General features: G+C 46.3%; 1 pseudogene; it reads right to left on the reverse strand.

Moving 5' to 3' along the window:
- Window positions 1-9763: 9763 nt before the first annotated feature.
- Window positions 9764-10848, reverse strand: LOC103598298 (annotated as a pseudogene).
- Between the last annotated feature and the right edge of the window lie 568 nt (window positions 10849-11416).

The raw sequence follows: 11416 nt of genomic DNA on the forward strand, positions 1-11416 counted from the left end.
GTGGCACCACACATGCACACCAACTCTAACCCCCCATACACACAATTTGTTTACTGAACCACCCCCAACTGGCCCTGAGGTGAAGGGAGCCTGATTAAATTATTCTATTTTCCGTACATAACATATTTGGTATCTTAGAATTGGGAGGCCAGGGGTGGGACAGAGTCCAGTGACTGGGCATTAGTATAGTTATAAGACCAAGCTGTAGTTGTCCAGCAGTCACTTCAAAGAGAAAGAAAAGGGAAAAAGAAAGGGAAAGTAAAAGAGAATAAAGTGTTGTTTTGTCAGAATTTAGGCTGGGGGCTCCAGGAGAGACTTACCAGCAGCAGAGACAAGGGAGCAAATTAGTCCCAGTGGCTACTTGCCTCTTGCAGCTAGAATCTCCTCTGGTTCCTGAGGCTTTCCAATTTTCACTGGTGCAGATATCAGAGCCACACATGTGCCATGTGGGGAAAATCCTAGGGCCATCCCTGGCACCCAGAGTCCCCTTATCTCCTGGCGAGGTGTCAATGCTGTTACTGGACAGCAGTTTTTAGGTTCTTGGTCAAACTGTGAAGAAGAATCTTTCATGGGACTGAGAGGGGTCCATATTGTGGCTAGCACCTGTACAACATACAACGAAAGGAAAGAACAAGTGACAGACAATCGAAACATTCAAACAATAGGGCTTTATTGCAAAGTGAAAGTACATGCAAGAGAGTGCATGGACATCTTTGTGAGGGAAGAACGCACCATGGATTCTTAAGGGGAGGGTTCATATGTTGTTCTGGGGTGGAATATAGAACCATGGCGGAGGATCTAGGGTAATTAAGAGCTAACAGGCTGATGCAAGTTTCCATCGGCTTCCTGTCATGTGTCCCTGAGTTTCTGAGGTTTTTTTGGACATGTACAGTGAGGAGATCCTCCCAGTGCACAGGCACTGCAGTTTTTCATGGTTTTAAGTTTTTATTCCAAAAACCACAAAGTTCCAGGTGTAGCATGCTGATCGGTAGAGTGGTTAAACTGTCAAAAGCTCATTATAGGTTCATTAACTGCAAAACAAGGAGGTGACTAATGCTGACCCAGCCTGAATATTCATGAGCAGCCTCTCTGGGGCATGTCCCTATTCTGTTCTGCCTGACTTAGACTACAGGATATATATACCTCGGGGGTCCCTACCTTCAAGGAGCCCACAGTGAGGTATCAGGAAAGTGCAATGTGGTCAGTGCAGTGATAAAAATATCCATTTAAGAGAATGGAAAAGGAGCTCCCAACTAGGGGATAGAGACATTGTCTTCTCTCTGAATATGTCTGTGTCCAGTTTTCCTCTTTTTATAAGAGTACCAGTCATACTGGATTAGGGCCCACCCTAATGACCTTATTTTTACCTGATTACTTCTACTAAGACCTTATCTCCATATAAGGTCACATTCTTAGATACCGGGGATTAGGACTTCAACATATGAATTTGGGAAGGGGGAGTAAGTGGAAAAAGCACACTCAGTTTCTCCCTCTATACTCTGTAAACACACTTCTGACACAAGATGTGGGGATTTCTCTCCACCAGCAAGAAAGCAATCAATTCTGTAGCATACACCTGCTAGGTGTCCTCCAATTTAATTCCAACACTATCTACCTGGAGATAGTGTCAAATTCCACAGATTGAGGGCTCAGTCCTGCAAGATCGTCTCCTACTTCCGGTGCCAATTGCAAGCCCCAGCTTGTTTTATCTATGCTTCTGACTAACCAGCTATAAATTGAGGTTCACACGACCCTTCCTTGGGTTCGATTAATTTGCTAAGTGGCTGACAGAACTCAAGGAAACACAATTAACCGTTTATTATAAAGGATACTACAAAAGATGCAGCTGAACAGATGCATAGGGTGAGATATGGGGGGAGGCGTGTGAAGCTTCCATGCCCTCCCCCAGCACACCGCCCTCCTGGAACCACCACCTGTTCGACTGTCCCAAAGCTCTCCAAACGCTGTTCTTTTGGGTTTTTTATGGAAGCTACATTTCGTAGGCATGATTGAAACATGGACAACCATGCGGAAATGTGATTGGACAAAAAGGGTATGGTCTAATACTAATAGACTGAGGGGGGACACCCAGCAAGCCCTGTTTGTTCAGATGCTTCCCGGCCTCTCTGTGCGGCAGTCCTTCCTCCCTGGAATGAGGCAGAACCACTTCTGAATTTTTTCATGGCCAGCTCCAAAACAGAAAGGCAGGGCAAGATTAGAACAAGGGCTACAGGAGTTATGAGCCAGGAACTACGGATGAAAACCAATATGTACATATTATAACATCGCAGCAGGGGACACAGTTCAACCCACAACACTCCCCAGGTTTCTGAACTTTAGGTTTCGCAGCTTGTGCTGGCTGGAGACCAGAGGTAACCTCGCTACACATGGGTGACTTCCAATTGAAACCTGCTTATCTTCGATAATTTAGCCAGGAATGAGGGGACTTTACAGGAAGGTCCTACTTGACTAATTGAAAAGCCAAATATTTTTATCTTTTTAAAAGGACTCAACAAATCTAGGTTGAATTAGACTTTGATTCCAGAACCAGCCACCTCTTGAACTCTGAGTAACCCTGTAAAGTCCTGTGGACTCATTTCAAGATGAGCAGGCCTGAGCAAGCTACAAGGGTGCTTCAAAAAGTTCATGAAAAAAGTAGAATTAAAAGATAAGATGAATCTTTCCATTAACTTTTTGAAGTACCCTTGTATTAAGCAGGAGCTAAGAAACTGAACAGAAAGAACAAGAGAAAGGAAAAAATCGGGCGGGATTATGAACCCAAAGAGAAGGAGAGGGTTGGGAAGAGAGGAAGAAAAAGAGGTCAGGGAGCTGCAAACCGTCTCAGGTTACCTCAGAAATTACACCTCCTCCCTAGAGACCGCAGTAACACATGCAAATGTGTTTTGAGAGGTTAAAAGTGTTACACTATCGTAAAGTGTTAATTTTTAAGGAAGAAACACCCAGGCACTGCACCCTTTGGAGACTGGCACTGCTTGGCAGACTGCTATCTAGTCTTTCTTTCATCTAATTTTTAAGCCACAAATAAAATGTAACTCTTCCGTGAATTGCCAACATCCATCTTCATTGCTTTAAGGAGGTTGCACTTTTTAAAATTAGCAGGCGTAAAAAACTTCCAAGTCACATTAACCTCTATGCTAACCTAACTGAGGGTGTCAGATTGGACTGCTTAGCATTCACCTGAGGTCCTGGCATAACTCTTATGGTGGAAAGCAAGAGGGTTGGAGCAAATGTCTCTGGTTCTCAGATCTCATTTCATGTGGTCTAAGACCCCTGCCAATAACAATTAGCTCTGTTCCACTGCCTTCCAACCGGTGATTCTTAAGTGCTATCCCCCCACCTAATGGGCTTCAAACTGACCCAAGAAAGCAAGTCTTCCCTTTAGTCCTTTGGGATTAACTATTTAAAAATCATTTTATTTATTTGTTTGTTTGTTTTATTTTCTCCCCAACACTCCTTCCCCCACTTTCATTTTAATATATATCTAAGACCTACTTACTAATACCTTGCTAAGTGAATTATTACAGGTTAATCCAATTTGGAATTTATAAACAAAAATCAATGAACTATCAAATTTTTTTGAGGATTCTAATTTAGTATTCCACCAAGAAGTCTGTTTTGAGGCAAGCGTGGCCCTGCACAAAGAACCGGTGGAGCCTTGCCCCCCCTGACATTGTCTAGAAAGGCGCTCTGTCACCAGTTTGCCATCAGTGTTATCATGTGGGGTCGTGATCTCCAATTGCTGCCATTCTTGCTTTTAATTATGATTTATTGTTAATTTAGCTTCATCATTATCAAGTTAGTTTGGATTTGTTTGAACCTTAGAGTGACTAGTAATACATATTTGCTTCAACTTTATTTTTAGCCTTTAATTTTTCAGTAATTATGACTAAAGATAATTATGTATTACAATATGAAAATGAATCATTTATGCCTTGATTGCTAATGAGCATGTACACCTAATCCCCAAATATTCTTTATATTGGCCCCTCAATCCTATCTTTGAGTTATTTTTCCACTTGTTAGAAAGGATGGGTGCTGTAGAATGGTTGCCCCCAACCTCGTTGAGGCTTAATCCCCACTGTTAACAGTTGAGGGTGGGAAATTCTGTTACGGACATCGAAAGGTGGGGCCTTAAAGAGGTGATTAGATTGCAGGACCATGCCGTAGTGAATGGATTGATAATGGTGGTCGGGGGTGTGGTTCGGAGGGCTTTAAAGGGAGAGGAGAGTCTCTTGCTTTCTCTGTCCCACCATTTTTGCAGTGTGACACTCTGCCATCACTGTCATCACCACCCAGGCTCTCAACAGGTATGTTCCCTGGACTTTGGACTTCCCAGCTTCAGAAACTGTAAGCAATAAATTTCATTTTCTTTATAAATTACCCAATCCCACGTATTTTATTTTTTTATTTATTTTTTATTTTTTTGTCTTTTTTCATGTCCGGCAATGGATCGCAACCCTCAGTGTTGCGCCCGTACCAGACCGGGACCGGCAACAGGATCGCAACACTCGGCGCTGCACCTGCACCTCGCTCAGCCAGTGAGCGGGAACCAGTCTGTATGTGGGATCCGAACCCTCGGCGGGAGCGCCGCCGCGCTTCCCAAGCTGCGCACTGTAGCAGTGCGCCACCGGGCCGGCCCCACGTATTTTATTATAAGCAATAGGAACTGACGTAAAATGGGGTAGATTGATTGTGGGTTATTTTGCCAGGCTTAAAGTGGTCTGGAATAGAAAAAACAAGGTTGAAACCACTTTTTTTTAGACTCTAGGAATAAACAAGTGAATGTACAGCACACTTTGCAAATAGCTTGCAAGTGGAAATGCAAATTCATTTCCCTCGGTAGATGGCTGGGAAATAAATATTCATACTCACCTTTTCCCAAGCCCTACTCGGCTGCAGGCTCGCTGTGGTTGCAGTGGGAAGTGGCAGAGCAGTAATCAGGAATGGCGGTGAGGTGGGGCTCTTTGGAGCAAAGGTTTCAGGGCAACTGCAAATATGAGCGTCAGAGTCACAGACAACGCCGTGTTCTGCAAATAGTGGCCACAGCTCACGGCGATACGCTTCTCTTCAGGGCTGTGAGAACTGTCATACATCAACAAACGGCCTCATGCTCACAAAAGTCCAAAATGGCTTTGGGAGATTCCTTGCTTTGGGGTTTCATGGGGCATCCGAGTATTCAGAAGTCCCCCCAACCTGGGCCTGGGCTGACTTGAAGCACGATTTGGTCTCAAATGCTCTCTCCTCTGCAGACCCCAATGAATTTTGTTTGTATCTTTGTTATAGCATTATGTTCTGTTTTGCTTTACCATTATATAAGGTCTAACTTTCCTGGCAGACTTTGTTTCTTTGGGGCAGGACAAGGTTTAACCCATCTTTAGGAGGGAACTTGGCAGAGCACCAGCTGCAGAGTTGCGGGATCAGGGAGACCTGGTGTGAATCTTGGCTCCCCAGTGCTGCCTACGTGACTTTTGGACAAGATACCCTCTGAGCCTTGAATACTTCACAGGATTGCTGTGAGCATTGAAGGACTCTTTTAGGACTCTCTCTTTTTCTAAGTATTGAAAACCCAACTCAAACAAGTTTATACACACACACACAAAATGGTTCCAGACATATTGCTAGGTTATATTATGACTTAATCCAGAGACTTAAATAAAATTGTCAGGTCCAGACAGATAGATAGAGAGATAGATATCTGACTCTCTCTCACTTCACACACACACAAAAATCAACTCTTCTTCTTTCTGTGAGTTGCTCTCATTTTCTCCTACTCCAAATGACCTTCCTCCATACAAGGGGTGGCAGTGGTTGCAAATAGTTCCAGCTTTATTTAATTTCTGCTTAGCAACCTGAGAAGGAAGGAGGGTTTCTCTTTCCTAGTATCCATATATACAGGCCCAGGGAAGGCTCTGATTGGCCAGACCTGGGTTGCATGCGTTCCCCTCTGAGGGGAGAAGGGTTTGTGACTGGCAGTCCCACCAGAATCATTTATAGCAGGGAGAGGAGATTCCCCGGATGAAAGGGTATGCATAAATGCTGTTACCAAAAATAAAAATTTGGGGGCAGGGGTGGACTTGGGGAGACAAAATAGTGACTATCTATTTAAATTGATGGGATGCCATATGTAAGGCCTAAATAGACATTAAACTGGGCCACCCGTATCTTCCTTCTTTTGGCAACTCCCCATCTTTCTGTTCTTAGAGCCTGCTGCCTCCTTCCTTAAATATCTTTGTCCCAGCCACACCCAAAGTCACTGCTGAGACTGCTGGGAAATTCCAGCCAAAGGGGCTGAAAGGACCCTGCCCCTCTGGACTCCTTGCAGGAGCAGGAGAGGAAGTGTGCCTTTGTTCTGGAACAGGAGGAAGATTCACAGGGAAATCAGAAAGCTGCAGTAGAAAAGAAAGGAAAGCAACCAATGGGAAGCCGTCATGAGGCCTGTTCTTACTGCTTGAGGAATTGTGAGCTGGGCACAGTGAGCAAGAGAGGTGTCAGCAGAATGACAGGCAGGATTTCTGTTCTTTCTCCTCCCCTTCCCCCACCTCTCTTCCTCCTCCCAACACTCTCTCTCCTGCCCCTTCTCTCCGCAGTTGTTTTCACAGTATCAGATCCTTCCAGGCAATGTTCTTTCTCAGGAGAGAGGACAGAGGCTCAGCACCAGGAGGCCACCATCCAGAGCTAAGGTGTTTGAGCAGAAAGCAGTTATTTAACCCAGGCCCAGATAAGGCCCAGCTGGGGGCATACCAGGTTTCACTTCAGTAAGCTGCTCCAATGAGGCTTTTCTTGCAGGCAGTAAGCTGCTCCAATGAGGCTTTTCTTGCAGTCACGGGAGGGAGCTGTTGATAGACGAGGGCTCTCCTAAGCCCTCCTCAACATGCCAAAAGTGTGGCCCTGGCAATGGATTTAGTGCCAGGAGGAACCTTATCCCTCAGGATCAGGAGAAGTCAATACCCGGGCAAGGATGGTGCTGAGTCTTTGTTTTTGAGTTTTTCATTGAAAGCATATTCCAACAAGACTGTAGGTGCAGAGAAGAAAGCAATACAGTGTATATGGTTCTCTAAGTTCTTGACCACAGCTGGAAGCTAACTGGTGCAGAAGACTGGCCACAGGACAAAGTCAGCAAAGGACCCCCCTTTCTGTGTAGTTGTGACATAGAAGAAATAGGACAGGATGTGGAATGAGGAGACCCAAATTTAAAGCCTGATGCAACTACTCACTCACTGTGTGATCTTGGACAAGTCACGTAGCCCCTCTGTGCCTCAGTTTTCTCATCTGAAAAAAAACGAAGGCAATAATACTTCATAGAGTTGTTGTCAGGAAGAAAGGAACAACTGTCTGTTAATGTGCCACTCCATTTCTCTGCATGTGCGTCCTTCCCCAGGAAGCTGAGAGCTCAGACTCTGGAATTTGAGAGTTGGGTTCAAACCCCACTTCTGAAGTGCAAATAGAGATACTTAAGTATGAAGTGATGAGACATCAGGGATTTGCTTTGAAACGATACAGGAAGGGGAGAGCAGGTGGGGGTGCTGCAGAAACAAGACTGGCCAACACTGGTGGAAGCTAGGCGTTGTACTTGGGGGTTACTATACTAATCTGCCTACTTTGTACACACTACTGGCAGTGCTCGATTTGCATGGTCCAATGTGCATGGATTTCAGTTACTATGGTTTAGTTAAATAACACCCATCACCCACAACAACAGTTCAAATTTCAGTTACCACAGCGTATTAACTGGGTAATTGCACAAGGTACAGACTTTGCTGCAAGCCCTTCTGTCCACACATCACTGCGTAAGTAACAGATGCACATTGTGACCAGGGGTCAGTTACATCACTTCTTTCAAAGTCTGTCGGTTGGGGTCTGGTCACTCCCCATCTGTAGTTCAGTTCACATGCAAACAGGAAGCATGTATCATGTTGCCTCCTTGTCTCCTAGTGATAACCCACATGACATTTTACAAAAATGGGTCATCAAAAGAGGGAATTGGCCAAAAAAGTGAAAATGCACCAAAGAAATGAAAAGTGAACACTGGAAGTGAAACTGGAGCCAAATGTAAATGTAATTCCAGAAGAAAGCGCTAAGCCATGGCAATGTCGACACTGCCACCATTCAGGACTCCGTGTATTCAGCAAGAGGAACTCAGTGAAGACAGCACGTAAATGAGGAAAGTGGTTTTGATGAGAAAGATGAAGAGGTCCCAGCAGAAGTGACACTGGGAAAAACTCCACATTAGAGGCACTCTTGGAGATGTTTCACAACATTGAAAGTGTAAAGCATCAAATGTTGGAAGCTGACCCAAACTTAGGAGTGTGGCATTTCACCAACGCATGGAAAAGATGCTTGCTCCATGTTACACATCAAACAAGAAGGACTGTTCAAGCTACTCCAGATACTTTTTTTTTTTTTAAGGTGTGCATCTTTATGGAACTGGTTTCAAATCAGTGTACAGGTCAGACCTGGCTGCCTCCACACCTCGACCCAGTCCCAGGGAGACCAAGAGCCTTCATACATCTCAAGTTGAGAGACAAAAAGGGGGGTCATAACGGCTGATCATTCAAAATAAAACAAAACTAAAAAGTATCAAGGCAGGGGCTGGCCCGGTGGCGCACTGCTATAGTGCGCCGCTTGGGAAGCGCGGCGGCGTTCCCGCCGAGGGTTCGGATCCCACATACAGACCGGTTCCCGCTCACTGGCTGAGCGAGGCGCGGGTGCAACACCGAGGGTTGCGATCCCGTTGCCAGTCCCCGGTACGGGCGTGACACCGAGGGTTGCGATCCCGTTACAAGCAAGAGGCAAGGCCAGGACCCTTAACTCCTCCCACCCTGCTCAATGGTAGTTAGAAGCACCTTAGCCCACCCCAACTTTAGATAGGGATGGCTTGGCCTCCTCAGCCCTGCCTTTCTCCCAGCTGCACACTCTGCTGTCCACACACCCAGCCAACACCACAAAGTCACGCCTTGCCTCGCTTTAAGGTGTGCACTTTTATTGAACTGGTCTCAAGTCAGTGTACAGGTAAGCCCTGGCTGCCTCCACACCTCAACCCACCCCCAGGGAGACCAAAAGCCTTCATACATCTTAAGTTGAAGGAGAAAAGGGAGGGCCACAATGGCTGATCATTCAAAATAAAACAAAATAAAAAAGTATCAAGGCAAAGATTTAAAAAATTTGCATTACATAATTTACACAAAAGCAATGCTGTCACCTCCCCTGTGTGGACACCGGTGAGGACTGGGCCATTCCAGGTGAGGACTGGGCCAATCTCCCTAGGGAGAAGCGGGGTGGCTTTTGGGAGGGCAAGGGACTTCCTGTAACAATACATCTCACAATATTTGGAATGACTATTTAAAAAAAGAACAATGAAGGCCGGCCCGTAGCTCACTTGGGAGAGTGTGGTGCTAACACCAAGGCCACGGGTTCGGATCCCTATATAGGGACGGCCAATTGGCTCACTTAGGAGAGCGTGGTGCTGACAACACCAAGTCAAGGGTTAAGATCCCCTTACCGGTCATCTTGTAAAAAGAAAGAAAGAAAGAACAATGTACAAACAAAGTCCTTGGCCACATTGTAGAACTTTGGGGATGCCCGCTCCAACCGACTGCTGTCACCTCCACCATACCAGTTTCTAAATCCTGAGTCAAGCCAAAAAAACCCCCAATGAAACAAAACAAAAAGACAAATAAAGCCATGCCAATCTTACCTCATTTTCTGTGCAAGTTAGGTTTTGTCAAGAAAGGGTGTAACTCAACTAAGTAACAGTCCCCCTAGAAGCATTTACAGTGGGTGATGGAGCAGTGGACTCGTGGGACTCCTGCTTGCTGATCCGCATCTGCTGGAAGGTGGACAGTGAGGCCAGGATGGAGCTGACGATCCATGCAGAGTCCTTGCGCTCAGGGGGAACAATGATCTTGATCTTCATGGTGCTGGGTGCCAGGGCAGTGATCTCTTTCTGCATCCTGTCTGCGATGCCTGGGTACATGTGGTGCCACCAGACAGCACCATGTTGGCCTACAGGTCCTTGCAGATGTCCACATCACACTTCATAATGGAGTTGAAGGTAGTTTCGTGGATGCCACAGGATTTCATGCCCAGGAAGGAAGGCTGGAAGAGAGCTTCAGGGCTTTGGCTTATTGCTGATGGTGATCCCTTGACCATCAGGCAGCTTGTAGCTCTTCTCCAGGGAGGAGCTGGAGGCTGCTGTGGCCATTTCCTACTTGAAGTCCAGGGCGACGTAGCACAGCTTCTCCTTGACATCATGCACAATTTCCCATTTGGTGGCGGTGGTGGTGAAGCTGTAGCCATGTTCAGTGAGGATCTTCATGAAGTAGTTTGTCAGGTCCCAGCTAGCCAGGTCCAGACACAAGATGGCGTGGGGGAGGATGTACCCCTCATAGATGGGCACAGTGTATGGCCAGAGGCAAACAGGGACAGCATAGCCTGGATGGCCACGTACATGGCTGGGGTACTGAAGGTCTCAAATATGATCTGGGTCATCTTCTCACGGGTGGTGTTGGGGTTCAGCAGGGCCTCAGTCAGCAGCATGGGGTGCTCCTCAAGAGCCACACGCAGCTCCTTATAGAAGGTATGGTGCCAGATCTTCTCCATGTTGTCCCAGTTGGTGACAACAAGGTGCTCGATGGGGTACTTCAGGGTCAGGATCCCTCTCTTGCTCTGGGCCTCATCACTCATGTAGGAGTCCTTCCAGCCCATACCCACCATCAGGCCTTAGTGCTGCAGGCATCCACAATGGAAGGGAAGATGGCTCAGGGGCATTGCCTTGCACATGCTGGAGCCATTGTTGAGGACAAGCACAGCAATATCATCGTCCATGGTGAGCTGGGTGGCAGGTGTGAACGGGCAGCATTGGGGCAGAGAGGGTGAGGGGCCTGTGCTCACAGGGTGGATGTGGTCTCAGCTGTCTGGATCAATTTTTACAAATGATGGAGTTTGGATGTATTGTCCTCCCAGAACTCATGTGGAAATTTGATCCCCAATGTGGCAGTGCTGGGAGCTGTTTGAGTCATGGGGGCAGATCCCTCATGAATGGATTAATGCTCTCCCTAGGTGGGGGGATTAATGAGTGAGTTCTCACTCTATTAGTTCCCACGAGAGCTGGTTGTTTAAAAGACCCTGGCACCTCCTCTGTCTCTCTCTCTTGCTTCCTCTCGCCATGTGATCTTCTTGTACCCGCTGGCTGCCTGCCGCTTTCTGCCATGAGTAGAAGCAGCCTGAGGCCTGTGCCAGACTCAGCTGTCCCAGAATCGTAAGCCAAATAAACCTCTGTTCTTTATAAATTACCCAGTCTCAGGTGTTCTGTTATAGCAACACAAAACAGAGTAATATATAAAACATAAAACACTTTTATTTTCAATGTTTCTAATTACAGTGTACTGGATAAATG

Source organism: Galeopterus variegatus, unplaced genomic scaffold (assembly GCF_000696425.1).
Source record: "Galeopterus variegatus unplaced genomic scaffold, G_variegatus-3.0.2 Scaffold2559, whole genome shotgun sequence".
Classification (NCBI taxonomy): domain Eukaryota; kingdom Metazoa; phylum Chordata; class Mammalia; order Dermoptera; family Cynocephalidae; genus Galeopterus; species Galeopterus variegatus.